Source organism: Salvelinus sp. IW2-2015, linkage group LG31 (genome assembly GCF_002910315.2).
Source record: "Salvelinus sp. IW2-2015 linkage group LG31, ASM291031v2, whole genome shotgun sequence".
Lineage (NCBI taxonomy): Eukaryota > Metazoa > Chordata > Actinopteri > Salmoniformes > Salmonidae > Salvelinus > Salvelinus sp. IW2-2015.
The window spans coordinates 5153508-5170611 of record NC_036870.1 but is presented as its reverse complement, the minus strand read 5'-3'; the positions used below and the strand labels follow the sequence as shown (position 1 = coordinate 5170611).

Here is a 17104-nt window from a genome sequence, read left to right as displayed (position 1 = left end):
CACCACCTACAGATGGAACCCAGCATTACCTTGTGTGTGCTGGACTGGGGGCTGTATGTCAAGTTCAACAACATCCCTCTGTGTACATCTACCCGTTGCCCCTCAAGGAACTGGCATCTCTCAAGTGTCATTTGCCATATACACCAATGACCTGAGAGGCTCCGACAGGGACTGCTTGGCAGTGAAATATACAGATGACACAGCACTTGTCGACCTCAGATGACTCAATGCATTTCCAAATAGAGGTAAACAGGGTTCATGATTGGTGCAACAACTACTATGTTACACTAAACATCAACAAAACAAGTACACAAACATTTCCGGAGGAAGGCAGATCAAATGAGCCGCCTAGTCCTGGGAGGTGAAGCGGTAGAGCAGGGAGTGAAGTACCTGTGAACCATCATGGACAACACACTCTTAATGCAAACACTCAGAACATCAATAAACAAAATGGCAATAACTGAATGTCAACACCACAATAGTCTCCAACTACACTGAACAAAAATATAACAAACGCAACATGTAAAGTGTTGGTCCCATGTTTTGGGCTCTCGAGTGGCGCAGCGGTCTAAGGCACTGCATCTCAGTGCTAGAGGAGTCACTACACACCCTGGTTCGATTCCAGGCTGTATCACAACCGGCCGTGATTGGGAGTCCCATAGGGCAGCGCACAATTGGCCCAGCGTCATCCGGGTTTGGCCAGTGTAATCAGTCATTGTAAATAAGAATTTGTTCTTAAATGACTTGCCTAGGTAAATAAAAGGTAAAAAAWATATATATTTCATGAGCTGAAATAAAAGATACCAGAAATGTTCCATACGCACCAACAACTTATTTAATTCACATTTTGTTCACACATTTGTTCTCAATCCTGTWAGTGAGCATTTCTCCTTTGTCAAGATAAATCAACCCACCTGACAGGTGTGGCATATCAAGAAGCTGATTAAACAGCATGAGCATTCCACAGGTGCACCTTGTGCTGGGTACAATAAAAGGCCACTCTACAATGTACAGTTGTCACACAACACAATGCCACAGATGTCTCAAGTTGAGGGAGCGTGCAATTGGCAGGCTGACCGCAAGAAAGTCCAAAAAAGCCGTTGCCAGAGAATTCAATGTTAATTTCTCTACCATAAGCGACTCAAACGTCATTTTAGAGAATTTCGCAGTATGTCCAACCGGCCTCACAACCGCTGACCATGTGCAACCACACCAGCCCAGGACCTCCACATCTGGCTTCTTTACTTGCAAGGTAGTCTGTGTGGGTGGCTGATCTCAGCTGATGAAACTGTGGGTTTGCACAACCAAAGAATTTCAGGACAAACTGTCAGAAACAAATAAGGGAAGCTCATCTGCGTGCTCGTTGTCCTCACCAGGGTCTTGACCCGACTGCAGATCGGCATCTTAACCAACTTCAGAGGGCAAATGCTCCCCCACCCTCGATGACCACTGGCAGCTGGAGTAGTGTGCTCTTCACAGATAAATCCCAGTATCAATTTGCAGTTGTCAGATAGCGTGTATGGCATTGTGTGGGCGAGCAGTTTGCTGGTGTCAACGTTGTGAACAGAGTGCCCCGTGGTGGCGTGGGGCTATGGTATGGGCAGGCATAAGCTACGGACAACAAACACAATTGCATTTTATAGATGGCCATTTTAATACAGAGATACCGTGACGGGATCCTGAGTCCCATTGACGTACCATTCATCCACCGCCATCACCTCATGTTTCAGCATGATAATACACAACCCCATGTCACAAGGATCTGTACACAATCCCTGGAAGCTGAAAAAGGCCCAGTTCTTCCATGGCCTGCATACTCACCAGACATGTCACCCATTGAACATGTTTGGGATCCTCTGGATCGACGTGTACGACAGAGTGTTCCAGTTCACGCCAATGTCCTGCAATTTTGCATAGCCAATGAAGAGTGGGACAACATTCCACAATCAACAGCCTGATCAACTCTATGCAAAGGAGATGCATAGAGTGGTGGTCACACTAGATACCGACTGGTTTTCTGATCCATGCCCCTACTTACAAAAAAAAAAAAAACTTTAAAAAATGACTGATTTCCTTATATGAACTGAAACCAGGGTCTGACATTAACACTTGCGGGTAGATTGTGGTATTGGCGGGAGATACAGTTGAAGTCAGAACATCACATATACCTTAGCCAAATACATTTAAACAATTCCTGACATTTAATCCCAGTAAAAATTCCCTGTCTTAGGTCAGTTAGGATCACCACTTTAGTTTAAGAATGTGACATGTCAGAATAATAGTGGAGAGAATTATTTATTTCAGCTTTTATTTCTTTCATCACATTCCCAGTGGGTCAGAAGTTTACATACACTCAATTAGTATTTGGTAGCATTGCCTTCAAATTGTTTAACTTGGGTCAAGCGTTTTGGGTAGCCTTCCACAAGCTTCCCACAATAAGTTGGGGGAATTTTGGCCCATACCTCCTGACAGAGCTGGTGTAACGGAGTCAGGTTTGTAGGCCTCCTGGCTTGCACATGCTTTTCAGTCTGCCCACAAACTTCTATAGGATTGAGGTCAGGGCTTTGTGATGCCACCCAATACCTTGACTTTGTTGTCCTTAAGCCATTTTGCCACAACTTTGGAAGTATGGGGTCATTGTCCATTTGGAAGACCCATTTGCGACAAAGCTTTAACTTCCGACTGATGTCTTGAGATGTTGCTTCAATATATCCACAATTTTCTTTCCTCACAATGCCATCTATTTTGTGAAGTCACCAGTCCCTCCTGCAGCAAAGCACCCCCACAACATGATGCTGCCACCTCCGTGCTTCACAGTTGGGATGGTGTCTTCGGCTTGCAAGCCTCCCCTCTATTCCTCCAAACATAACAACGGTCATTACGGACAAACAGTTCTATTTTTGTTTCATCAGACCAGAGGACATTTCTCCAAAAGTACAATCTTTGTCCCCATGTGCAGTTGCAAAACTGTAGTCTGGCATTTTACGGCGGTTTTGGAGCAGCAGCTTCTTCCTTGCTGAGCGGCCTTTCAGGTTATGTCGATATAGGACTCGTTTTTACTGTGGATATAGATACTTTTGTACCCGTTTTCCTCCAGCATCTTGATTTGCACTTTTCGCACCAAAGTACGTTCATCTCTTGGAGACAGAACGCGTGTCCTTCCTGAGCGGTATGACGGCTGCTTGGTCCCATGGTGTTTATACTTGCGTACTATTGTTTGTACAGATGAACGTGGTACCTTCAGGCGCTTGGAAATTGCTCCCAAGGATGAACCAGACTTGTGGAGGTCTACAATTTTTTTTCGTGAGGTCTTGGCTGATTTCTTTTGATTTTCCCATGATGTCAAGCAAAGAGGCACTGAGTTTGAAGGTAGGCCTTGAAATACATCCACAGGTCCACCTCCAATTGACTCAAATTATGTCAATTAGCCTATCAGAAGCTTCTAAAGCCATGAAATCATTTTTGGGAATTTCCCAAGCTATTTAAAAAGGCACAGTCAACTTAGTGTATGTGCAATTCTGACCCAGTGAAATAATCTGTCTGCAAACAATTGAAAATGGAAAATGACTTTGTGTCATGCACAAAGAAGATGTCCTAACCGACATGCCAAAAATATAGTTTGTTAACAAGAAATTTGTGGAGTGGTTGAAAAACGAGTTTTAATGACTCCAACCTAAGTGTATGTAAACTTCCGACTTCAACTGTGTCTATTTCACTAGCCACATTGGCGGGTGTTCAGGGTTCCAAAGTGCAAGCATGTCACCAGCATTTGTGAATAAAAATGGTCACGTACGATCAAATTTACAGAAACAAACCGTACCAGTCCAAAGTTTGGACACACCTACTCATTCAAGGGTCTCTTTATTTTTACTATTTTCTACATTGTAGAATAATAGTGACGACAAAACTATGAAAGAACACATGGAATCACGTAGTAACCAAAAAAAAGTGTTAAATCAAAATAAATATTTGAGGTTCTTCAAAGTAGCCACCTTTTTCCTTGATGACAGCATTGCACACTTGGCATTCTCTCAACCAGCTTCACATAGAATGCTTTTCCAACAGTCTTGAAGGAGTTCCCACATATGATGAGCACCTGTTGACTGCTTTTCCTTCTCTCTGCAGTCCAACTCATCCCAAACCGCGTTGAGATTGGTTGACCGGAGGCCAGGACATCTGTTGCAGCACTCCATTACTCTCCTTCTTGGTCAAATAGCCCTTACACAGCCTGGAGGTGTGTTGGGTCATTGTCCTGTTGAAAAACAAATGATAGTCCCACTAAGCACAAACAARACGGCATGGCGTATCGCTGCAGAGTGCTGTTAGCCATGCTGGATAAGCGTGCCTTGAATTCAACAACAAATCAATGTCACCAGCAAAGCACCCCCACACCTCCCCCTCCATGCTTTCTGGTGGGAACAACACATGCAGATATCATCCGTTCAACTACTCTGCGTTTGAATCATTAGACCAAAAGGACAGAGTTCCACCGGTCTAATGTCCATTGCTCGTGTTTCCTGGCCCAAGCAAGTCTCTTCTTATTGGCGTCCTTTAGTGGTGGTTTAATTTGCAGCAATTCGACCATGAAGGAGCGATTCACGCAGTCTCCTCTGAACAGTTTATGTTGAGATGTGTCTTGTTACTTGAGCGTCAAGCATTTATTTGGGCTGCAATCTGAGGTGCAGTTAACTCTAACAAACGTATCCTCTGCAGCAGAGGTAACTCTGGGTCTTCCTTCCCTGTGGCGGTCCTCATGAGAGCCAGTTTCATCATAGTGCTTGATGGTTTTTGCGACTGCAGTTTTCCTGATTGACTGACCTTCATGTCTTAAAGTAATGATTGACTGTTGTATCTCTTTGGTTATTTGAGCTGTTCTTGCCATAATATGGGACTTGGTATTTTTCCAAATAGGGCTATCTTCTGTATACCCCCTACCTTGTCACAACACAACTGATTGGCTCAAAACGCATTAAGATGGAAAGAAGTTCCACAAATGTACTTTTAACAAGACACACCTGTTAATTGAAATGCATTCCAGGTAGAGGTCGACCGATTAAATCGGCATTAATTAGGGACGATTTCAAGTTTTCTTAACAGTCGGTAATCTGCATTTTTGGACGCAGATTATGGCCGATTACATTGCAATCCACGAGGAGACTGCGTGGCAGGCTGACCACCTGTTACGCGAGTGCAGCAAGGAGCCAAGGTAAGTTGCTAGCTAGCATTACACTTATTTTATTTAAAAAAAAAACTTAACATAAATCACTAGTTAACTACACATGGTTGATGATATTAATAGTTTAACTAGCTTGTCCTGCATTGCATATAATCAATGCGGTGCCTGTTCATTTATCAACGAATCACAACCTACTTCGCCAAACGGGTGATGATTTAACAAAAGCGCATTCGTGAAAAAAATGCAAAATCATTGCACCAATGAACCTAACTATTAACATCAATAACTTCATTAAAATCAATACACAAGTATATTTTTGTAAACCTGCAAATGTAATTAATTTATTTTAATGTTAGCGGGCAATATTAACAAGGTGAATTGTGCCGCTTCGCTTGCGTTCAGTGCAAACAGAGTCAACGCTTCGCGTTCTTAGTAAACTATGCAGTATTTGATTTTTTGAATGTATTATTTCTTACACTGTTACCCCAGGAAATCTTAAGTCTTATTACATACAGCCGGGACAAACTACTGGATATAAGAGCAACGTCAACTTACCAACATTACGACCAGGAATACAACTTTCCCGAAGTGAATCCTCTGTTTAGACCACCACCCAGGACAATGGATCGGATCCCAGTAGGCGACCCAAAACAACAGCGCCGCAGAAAGGGCAGACGGAGCGGTCTTCTGGTCAGACTCTGTAGACGGGCACATCGCTCCCGAGTATACTACTCGCCAGTGTCCAGTCTTTTGACAACAAGGTAGATGAAGTTCGAGCAAGGGTTGCCTTCCAGAGAGACATCAGAGAATGTAACATTCTCTGTTTCACGGAAACATGGCTCACTCGGGATACGTTATCAGATTCAGTACAGCCACCCGGTTTCTTCACACATCGCGCTGACAGAAACAAACATCTCTCTGGTAAGAAGAAGGACTTAAGATTTCCTGGGGTAACCGTGTATGCCTTATAATTAACGAGTTGTGGTGTGATCATAACAACATACAGGAACTTAAGTCCTTTTGTTCACCTGACCTATAATTCCTTACAATCAAATGCTGACCGCATTATCTACCAAGAGAATTCTCTTTGATTATAATCACAGTCGTGTACATCCCCCCCAAGCAGACACCTCAACGGCCCTGAAAAAACTTAATTGGACTCTATGTAAACTGGAAACCACATATCCTGAGGCTGCATTTATTGTAGCTGGGGATTTTAACAAGGCTAAACTGAAAACAAGGCTCCCTAAATTTTCTCAGCATATCGAATGCGCGACCTGGGCTGGCAAAATTCTAGGACATTGCTACTCTAACTTCCGCGATGCATACAAAGCCATCCCTCGCCCTCCCTTCTGCAAATCTGACCACGACTCCATTTTGTTGCTCCCAGCCTATAGACAGAAACTAAAACAGGAAACGCCCGTGCTCAGGTCTGTTCAAAGCTGGTCCGACCAATCTGATTCCACGCTTCAAGATTGCTTCGATCACGTGGACTGGGATATGTTCCGGATAGCCTCAGACAACAACATTGATGTATACGTTGATTTGGTGAGCGAGTTTATTAGCAAGTGCATCGTTGATGTTGTACCCACGGTGACTATTAAAACCTTCCCCAACCAGAAACCGTGGATTGATGGCAGCATTTGCGCAAAACAAAGCGAGAACCACTGCTTTTAATCAAGGCAAGGCGACCGGAAACATGACCGAACACAAACAGTGTAGCTATTCCCTCTGCAAGGCAATCAAACAAGCTAAGCGTCAGTATAGAGACAAAGTAGAGTCTCAATTCAACGGCTCAGACACGAGATGTATGTGGCAGGGTCTACAGTCAATCACGGACTACAAAAAGAAAACCAGGCCCGTCGGGGACACCGACGTCTTGCTCCCAGACAAATTAAACAACTTATTTGCTCACTTTGAGGACAATACAGTGCCACGGCCCACTACCAAAACCTGATGGCCCTCATTCACCGCAGCCAACGTGAGTAAAACATTTAAACGTGTTAACCCTCGCAAGGCTGCCGGCCCAGACGGCATCCCTAGCTGCGTCCTCAGAGCATGCGCAGACCAGCTGGCTGGTGTGTTTACGGACATATTCAACCAATCCCTATCCCAGTCTGTAGTCCCCACATGGTTCAAGAGGGCCACCCACAGAATTTTACATAATTATGACATAACATTGAAGGTTGTGCAATGTAAACAGCAATATTTAGACTTAGGGTTGCCACCCGTTCGATAAAATATGGAACGGTTCCGTATTTCACCGAAAGAATAAACGTTTTGTTTTCGAAATTATAGTTTCCGGATTTGACCATATTAATGACCTAAGGCTCATATTTCTGTGTGTTTATTATATTATAATTAAGTCTATGATTTGATATTTGATAGAGCAGTCTGACTGAGCGGTGGTAGGCAGCAGTAGGCTCGTAACCATTCATTCAAACAGCACTTTCCTGTGCTTGCCAGCAGCTCCTCGCAATGCTTGAAGCACAGCGCTGTTCATGACTTCAAGCCTATCAACTCCCAAGATTAGGCTGGGAATACTATAGTGCCAATAAGAACATCCAATAGTCAAAGGTATATGAAATACAAATGGTAGAGAGAAATAGTCCTATAATAACTACAACCTAAAGCTTATTAACTGGGAATATTGAAGACTAATGTTAAAAGGAACCAGCAGCTTTCATATGTTCATGTTCTGAGCAAGGATGGCACATATTGCACTTTTACTTTCTTCTCCAACACTGTTCCTGCGTTATTTAAACCAAATTGAACATGTTTCATTATTTAATTGAGACTAAATTGATTTTATTTATGTATTTAATTAAGTTAAGTCGTTATTACAAATATATACAAAAGAATATTTAAAAAATATTATTTTTATTAAAAAAATAATAATAATAATTTAAAAAATATATCAGTATCTGCTTTTTTTGGTCCTCCAATAATCAGTATCGGCGTTGAAAAATCATAATTGGTCGACCTCTAATTCCAGGTGACTACCTCATGAAGCTGGTTGAGAGAACGCCAAAAGTGTGCAAAGCTGTAATGAAGGCAAAGGGTGGCTACTTTGAAGAATCTCAAATATAAAATATATTTTGATTTGTTTAACACTTTTTTGGTTACTACATGATTCCACGTGTGTTATTTCATAGTTATGTCTTAACTATTATTCACAATGTAGAATATAGTAGAAATAAAGAAAAACCCTGGAATGAGCAGGTGTCCAAACTTTTGACTGGTACTGTATATGCTACAGTAGCGGTCTAAAGTATTTCAACCATTTTGTTTCATAGCTGGTAAATTAAATCACACAAAGTCAAAGAACTATTTTGTTCACAAGCGAGGTTGTTTTTCTATGCTCGAGTTTCAACTGCTGGGAAAGAGATGACAACGCTTCTACTTGTCAGGATCAATCTCACAGACATGACTTGAGTCGTGCAAACCTCCCACATTTAAAGGGGCAGGTCAACATTTGTCTCATCTGTTCTATTTTGGTTTAAAGATTCAGGTAACAATACATGAAATTAAMCAATATACTACATTACTTCTTACTAGTAATACATTTATTGTTTTAGGAACTTTACAAAGAACCATCCTTTTTTTATGTTTTGTTGGTGTAATTTTAGAGCGGCTGAAGGACAAAAAAAAATGTTTTATACTACTAACGCATTTCGCATTTAAATTTGTGTTCAATGTACTACACCTGCCATTTAGAGAGTGTGCCGACTTTGTTTCCTGGCCTGGTACGGTGGGCTGTCAGCGGCTAATAAGGGTAACCTCAAGCAGACTGTGAACCTGGGGTCGAAGCTCTGTGGGCTGCAGTGCAGGGAGCTTCAGGGCCTCTGATAAACGGGCAAGGGAGAAGGCCAAGCGCATCAGATGACCCCACACACAATCTTGCCCAATGTTTGAGCTGCTGCTCTCCGGAAGGAGATCAAGGGTAACACTGTTCAGCAAGAATAGCAACATTTCCATGTAAATGGACAATAAAGTATATTGTATCGTTACGGAATAGCAGAACAGAATGGCCTGTTGGTGATACCACATGGCTGCCAACATGTGGCACTACTCACCATGAACTTCTGCACGCTGATGGGGAAGGTGGCAGAGTAGAGTAGGATCTGACGGCCCTTGGCCAGGAAGCTGATGATATCCTCGATGAGCACTACAAAGTCCTGAGACAGCAGCTTGTCCGCCTGAGAAGAGAAAACATTCAAATGGATCATTAGCAGAGTCACACAGTATTCTAAAAAAAAAAAGTATGTTTTAATCGTGTATTTCTATTAAATTTGCTACTACTGGTATGTAATTTACATTTGGCACTGGTTGCCGGGGAAATGTTACATGTAGCTCCTTTAACCTCTTTGGTAGGTTGATGAACCAGACGAGATTTGAAGGCCCTGATGAAGAATAGTGAGTGGCTCGTAACAAAATAGATCAAGAGGACTGATTCTCTGTAGTCATCTACAGTAGTTGATTACAGTCAGTGGCTGATGGACTCAGGTACCACATGTATTTACACACTAACCTCATCCATCACCATCATTTGGACTCTATCCACTTTGGCCACGCCCTTCTTTATCAAGTCTAGGATCCTGCCGGGTGTGGCTATGACCACATGCACTGAGAAAGAATCAGAAACACCACCGTTACAGATATGGCATTGTGTACAGCTTTGAGCTTTTGTGACTTGTTCGTATTGTACAGTGTGGTCTGAAATGATTGACACCCTTGATGAAGATGAGCAAAAATGACTATCAAATAAATTATTCAAATATGGAGCTACGCTATATACAGTTGAAGTCGGAAGTTTAAATACATTTAAACTCAGGTTTTTCACTATTCCTGACACTTAATCCCAGTAAAAATTCCCTGTCTTAGGTCAGTTAGGATCAGCACTTTATTTTAAGAATGTGAAATGTCAGAATAATAGTAGAGCGAATGATTAATTTAAGCTTTTATTTCTTTCATCACATTCCCAGTGAGTCAGAAGTTTATATACACTCAATTAGTATTTTGGAGCATTGCCTTTMAATTGTTTAACTTGGGTCAAACGTTTTGGGTAGCCTTCCACAAGCTTCCCACAATAAGTTGGGTGAATTTTGGCCCATTCCTCCTGACAGAGCTAGTGTAACTGAGTCAGGTTTATAGGCCTCCTTGCTCACACACGCMGTTTCAGTTCTGCCCACAAATTATCTATAGGATTGATGTCAGGGCTTTGTGATGGCCACTCCAATACCTTGACTTTGTTGTCCTTAAGCCACAACTTTGGAAGACCCATTTGCGACCAAGCTTTGACTTCCTGACTGATGTCTTGAGACGTTACTTCAATATATCCACATAATTGTCCTCCTCATGATGCCATCTATTTTGTGAAGTACACCAGTCCCTCCTGCAACAAAGCACTCCCACAACATGATGCTGCCACCCCTGTGCTTAACGGTTTGGATGTTGTTCTTCAGCTTGCAAGCCTCCCCCTTTTTCCTCCAAACATAATGATGGTCATTATGGCCAAACAGTTCTATTTTTGTTTCATCAAACCAGAGGACATTTCTCCAAAAAGTACGATCTTTGTCCCCATGTGCAGTTGCAAACCGTAGTCTGGCTTTTTATGGAGGTTTTGGAGCAGTGGTGTCTTCCTTGCTGAGCGGCCTTTCAGGTTATGTCAATATAGGACTTGTTTTACTGTGGATATAGATACTTTTGTACCCGTTTCCTCCAGCATCTTCACAAGGTCCTTCGCTGTTGTTCTGGGGTTGATTTGCACTTTTCGCACCAAAGTACGTTCATCTCTAGGAGACAGAACGCATCTCCTTCCTGAGCGGTATGACGGCTGCATGGTCCCATGGTGTTCATACTTGCGCACTATTGTTTGTACAGATGAACGTGGTAACTTTAGGCATTTGGAAATTGCTCCCAAGGATGAACCAGACTTGTGGAGGTCTACAATTATCTTTCTGAGGTCTTGGCTGATATCTTTTGCTTTTCCCAGGATGTCAAGCAAAGAGGCACTGAGTTTGAAGGTAGGCCTCGAAATACATCCACAGGTACACCTCCAATTGACTCAAATGATGTCAATTAGCCTATCACAAGCTTCTAAAGCCATGACATAATTTTCTGGAATTTCCCAAGCKGTTTAAAGGCACAGTCAACTTAGTGTATGTAAACTTCTGACCCACTAGAATTGTGATAGTGAATTTTAAGTGAAATAATCTGTCTGTAAACAATTGTTGGAAAAATTCCTTGTGTCATGCACAAAGTAGATGTCCTAACCGACTTGCCAAAACTATAGTTTGTTAACTTCACTAGGGTAGGGGGCAGCATTCGGAATTTTGGATGAAATGCATGCCCAAATTAAACTGCCTGCTTCTCGGGCCCAGAAGATATGACATGCATATAACTGGTAGATCTGGAGAGAAAACACTCTAAAGTTTCTAAAACTGTTAAAATAGTGTCTGAGTATAACAGAACTGATTTGGCAGGCGAAAACCTGAGAAAAATCCATTCAGGAAGTAGTTGTTTTTGGTTTTGTAGTTTTCTATTCAATGCCATTACAGTATCCATTGACTTAGGACTCAAATTGCAGTTTCTATGCCTTCCACTAGATGTCAACAGTCTTTAGAATTTTTTTCAGGCTTGTATTCTGAAAAATGAAGAAGTAAGAGCACCCTAAAATGTCACAGAGCTTTTTCATGCGCGAGACTGAGAGAGTGCCTTTCTTGTTTACCTTTTACATTATCATTAAAAAAAAAAATAATACAAATTTTTTCGTGGTATGCAATTGCTAGTAATTACTATCTTGTCTCATCGCTACAACTCCCGTACGGGCTCAGGAGAGACGAAGGTCGAAAGCCATGGGTCCTCCGAAACACAACCCAACCAATGCTTCTTAAGACAGCGCGCCTCCAACCTGGAAGCCAGCCGCACCAATGTGTCGGAGGAAACACCGTGCACCTGGCTCCCTTGGTTAGCGCGCACTGCGCCCGGCCCGCCACAGGAGTCGCTGGTGCGCGATGTCTTCCTGTTTTGACTGCGTTTGAGCCCGTGGATTACTGAAGAAAAYGCGAACAAAACGGAGGTTTTTGGATATAAAGAGACTTTATCGAACAAAAGGAACATTTATTGAGTAAATGAATGTCTCCTGAGTGCAACCATATGAAGATCATCAAAGGTAAGGGATTAATTTTATCTCTATTTCTGACATGTGTAACTGTTCTACTTGACTGGCTACTGTTTGTAATGATTTGTCTAGTGGGCTATGGTCTCAAATAATTGTATGGTATGCTTTCACCGTAAAGCCTTTTTTTTTATTTTATCTGACACCGTGGTTGGATTCACAAGAAGTTAATCTTTAAACCTATGTAAAATATGTTTTGTTTTCAGAGTTTTTATAATGAGTATTTCTGTATTTGAATTTGGCGCCCAGCAGTTTCACTGCCTGTTGAAGAGGTGGGACGCTACCGTCTCACGTGCCCAAGAGAGGTTAACAAGAAGATTGTGGAGTGGCTAAAAAACGAGATTTAATGACTCCAACCTAAGTGTATGTAAACTCCCGATTTCAACTGTACACAAACAGCGCATTCTTAAGTATTCAGACCCTTTTCCGAAATTTTGTAACGTTACAGCCTTATTCWAAAAATTATCAAATTGTCCCACCCCCAATCAACCTCCACACAATATCAAAGAAAAAAGTCTGAGCACAGGCTCAAAATGGCCAGAAACAAGTAACTTTCTTCTGAAACACGTCAGTGTATTCTTGTTCTGAGAAATGAAGGCTATTCCATGCGAGAAATTGCCAAGAAACCGAAGATCTCATACAACTCTGCGTACTACTCCCTTCACAGAACAGCGCAAACTGGCTCTAACCAGAATAGAAAGAGGAGTGGGAGGCCCTGATGCACAACTGAGCAAGATGACAAGTACATTAGTGTCTAGTTTGAGAAACATACGCCTCACAAGTCTTCAACTGGCAGCTTCAAAAAATAGTACCCGCAAAACACCAGTCTTAACGTCAAAAGTGAATAAGCGACTCCGGTATGCTGGCCTTCTAGGCCATTTTGAGCCTGTAATCGAACCCACAAATGCTTATGCTCCAGATACTCAACTAGCCTAAAGAAGGCCGGTTTAATTACTTATTTAAAATCAGAACAACAGTTTTCAGCTGTGTGAACATAATTGAAAAAGGGTTTTCTAATGATCAATTAGCCCTTTAAAATGATAAACCTGGATTAGCTAACAACGTGCCATTGGAACAGAGGAGTGATGTTGCTGATAATGGGCCTCTGTATGCCTACGTAAACTCAGCAAAAGAATAAACGTCCCTTTAACAGGACCCTGTCTTTCAAAGAATTTGTGAAGATCCAAATAACTTCACAGATCTTCATTGCAAAGGATTTAAACACTGTTTCCCATGCTTGTTCAATGAACCATAAACAATTCATGAACATGCACCTGTGGAACGGTCGTTAAGACAAGCACAGCTTACAGACGGTAGGCAATTAAGGTCACAGTTGTGAAAACTTAGGACACTAAAGAGGCCTTTCTACTGACTCTGAAAAACACCAAAAGAAAGATGCCTGCCCAGGGTCCCTGCTCATCTGTGTGAACGTGCCTTAGGCATGCTGCAAGGAGGCATGAGGACTGCAGATGTGACCAGGGCAATAAATTGCAATGTCCGTACTGTGAGGCACCTAAGACAGCTCTACAAGAAGATAGTATGGACAGCTGATCATCCTCGCAGTGGCAGACCATGTGTAACAACACCTGCACACGATCAGTACATCCAAACATCACATCTGCGGGACAGGTACAGGATGGCAACAACAACTGCCCGAGTTACACCAGGAACGCACATCTGTGCTCAGACTGTCCACAATAGGCTGAGAGAGGCTGACTGAGGGCTTGTAGGTCTGTTGTAAGGCAGGTCCTCACCAGACATCACCGGCAACAACGCCGCCTATTGGCACAAACCCACCATCGCCGGACAAGACAGGACTGGCAAAAAAGTGCTCTTCACTGACGTGTCGCGGTTATGTCTCACCAGGGCTGATGGTCGGATTCGCATTTATCGTCGAAGGAATGAGCGTTACACCGAGGCCTGTACTCTGGAACAGGATCGATTTGGAGGTGGAGGTTCCGTCATGGTCTGGGGCGGTGTGTCACAGCATCATCGGACTGAGCTTGTTGTCATTGCATCATCGGAGGGTGAGGGCTAGGGCCATTCCCTGCAGAAATGTACGGGAACTTGCAGGTGCCTTSGTGGAAGAGTGGGGTAACATCTCACAGCAAGACCTGGCAAATCTGGTGCAGTCCATGAGGAGATGCACTGCAGTACTTAATGCAGCTGGTGGCCACACCAGATACTGGCTGTTACTTTTGATTTTGACCCCCCCTTTATTCAGGGACACATTATTCAATTTGTTAGTCACATGTCTGTGGAACTTGTTCAGTTTATGTCTCAGTTGTTGAATCTTTACATATTTACACATGTTAAGTTTACTGAAAAAAAACACAGTTGACAGTGAGGACTTTTCTTTTTTTGCTGAGTTTAGATATTCCATTAAAAATCAGCCGTTTCCATTTACATTAGTCATTTACAACATTAACAGTGTCTACATTGCACTTCTGATCAATTTGATGTTATTTTAAATGGACAAATTTTTTTTGCTTATCTTTCAAAAACAAGGACATTTCTAAGTGACCTCAAACTTTTGAAAGGTAGTATATATACACACACACGTAAAAATGTCTAAAAACCTATTTTGGCTTTGTCATTGTGGAGTACTGTGTGTAGATTAACGCTGTAACGTAACAAAACGTGGAAAATGTCAAGGGGTCTGAATACTTTCCAAATGCACTGCATTTATCGCAAGGTTCCATCGTTGGTATTTAGTAACCGAATGTGATGCTGCTGTTGGGTAATTACCAGTCTCGTCCAGGCGCATGATGTCATCTCGCAGGTTGGTGCCGCCCGTGGTGGCCATGACCTTAACGCCGCCCAGGTGCTTACTGATCTGGATACTGATCTGGCTCACCTGCAGGGCCAGCTCACGAGTGGGCACCATCACAATGGCTTGGGAGAGGGGGATAGATAGGGCAAGTGTAAGACAATGTGGTGTGACAGAGTAGTAGAAGTATGGCTCCAGACAGCGACCATTTAGTCGCATTTTGCAACCCTTTGTTTGACTTGACTGTGTGAGTTAAACTGTCCAGTCAAGGTTCCCTCTAAGCACCAGACTGAACTTCACTCAACTTTCTAGAGTTCTCCCCATTAACACTATCAACATACCGAAACAAAATGAACTGTGCAATACCAAACATGCAAAACTAACTAGGCAAGACATTTTAAATGTRGGCAGAACGCGTCGGAGTATGATTTTATTGCATTGACAGACTCAGCCCGTACTCTACACAGACCAGTGCGGTATAACCATCAGAGCTGCACTAGGCCTATATGCAAATAGACCATTGCCATATATGGATCTCAGCCATTTACCTTGAACTGTTTACAGCATGAGCAGTCGTGAATAGATGCGCTTGGTTTTAAGATGTGGCCACCTGACTTGAAAAGCAAGTCAGGTAAAGAGCTTTTTTTGTCTTAAAGTGGCAGTGCTGTATTTTCAGACAGGCTTGAATAAGCTAAGTAGCCAATAGGCAGAGGGTAGCATAATTTGTCTGATTCTCTGTAATAATGGTATGGGAATAATAATGCATTTTATTTTGTAAAGTGGTCTCCTGCATCAAACATTTTGAGTCACCTCCTTGTCTGAAGGACAAGTGGATAAACAGGTTAATGTCAAGCCCTGCATGTTTTTTTCAATAGTCTCATGGAATGTAGGCCAACATTGAACACCACACATTTGCTGCTAATGTAGGCTGAATGATAGAACAGCTATTTCCATGTTAAAATGTTATGGGATGCATTTTCTCCATTGTTTTTGATGGTAGGCCACTCTGGTAGGCCTAGATTATGATCAAAAACACAAAGTAGCCTACTTGGCCACAGTGAAAACTAACTTAAAGCGGGTACAGCCTCAATGTTCACAGTAAACATGTGCTGAAGTTGAAMAGAATTTATGCAATGTTAAAGTTTGCGCTCAGCAGACCTGAAATTTGCTCAGTGCTGAAATTCTCTTGAGGGAACATTGTGTCCAGTGCTCCCATTTTTCATTGAAATATGACCTAGAATGACTTACAATGGTAGATAGGCATGTTAAACAGGATCTTTTCTGTGTTGTAATAGTTTGGGCATACCCCAACAGAATGGTGCGGGCATATACCAGTCATAAACTATTAATACAAGTATCCCGCTGATTGGCCAACTCATCCTCCTCAGGAGTATGACATTTATTTATTTAATTAGGCAGGTCAGTGAAGAACAAATTCTTATTTACAATGACGGCCTACCCCGGACGACGCTGGGCCAATTGTGCGCCACCCTATGGTACTYCCAATCATGGCCAGTTGTGACACAGCCTGGAATCGAACCAGGGTCTGCACTGAGATGCAGTGCCTTAGACCGCTGAGACCGCTGAGCCATCATACTCCATGAAGAAATAGCAAGCATTTTTGAAACAGTCTGTTAGATTTTTTTATTTATTTTTTATTAACTCCTCAAACTTGTATAAGTATTTTTTTCTCTCCAATGTATGCTTTGGCCACAAATATGAGTATAGGATGAGTCAACGACATTATCTGGGTAACAGAATACGAACTTTTAAAAAGTTAGATTTTCACTGAACAGTTACTTTAAAAATGTTTTATTTTGTCAGTAAGAGCAGCCCATTCTACATGGTCACCTCACTCAAACATGATTTGGCCAAGCTGTAAGTGCATTATGCTCATGATTCCTGTAACGAAAGTGTCTCCCCTGACGCTCTGCCTGTTTCCCTGGGGCCTGCTGCTGTGATGATCAACCCACTCTCC

The 17104-nt window shown here is 42.3% G+C and overlaps 1 pseudogene; it reads right to left on the bottom strand.

Annotated features, from left to right (window-relative positions):
• Window positions 1–17104, bottom strand: part of LOC111956090 (probable ATP-dependent RNA helicase ddx6) — a 44575-nt pseudogene that overhangs the window by 23337 nt on the left and 4134 nt on the right.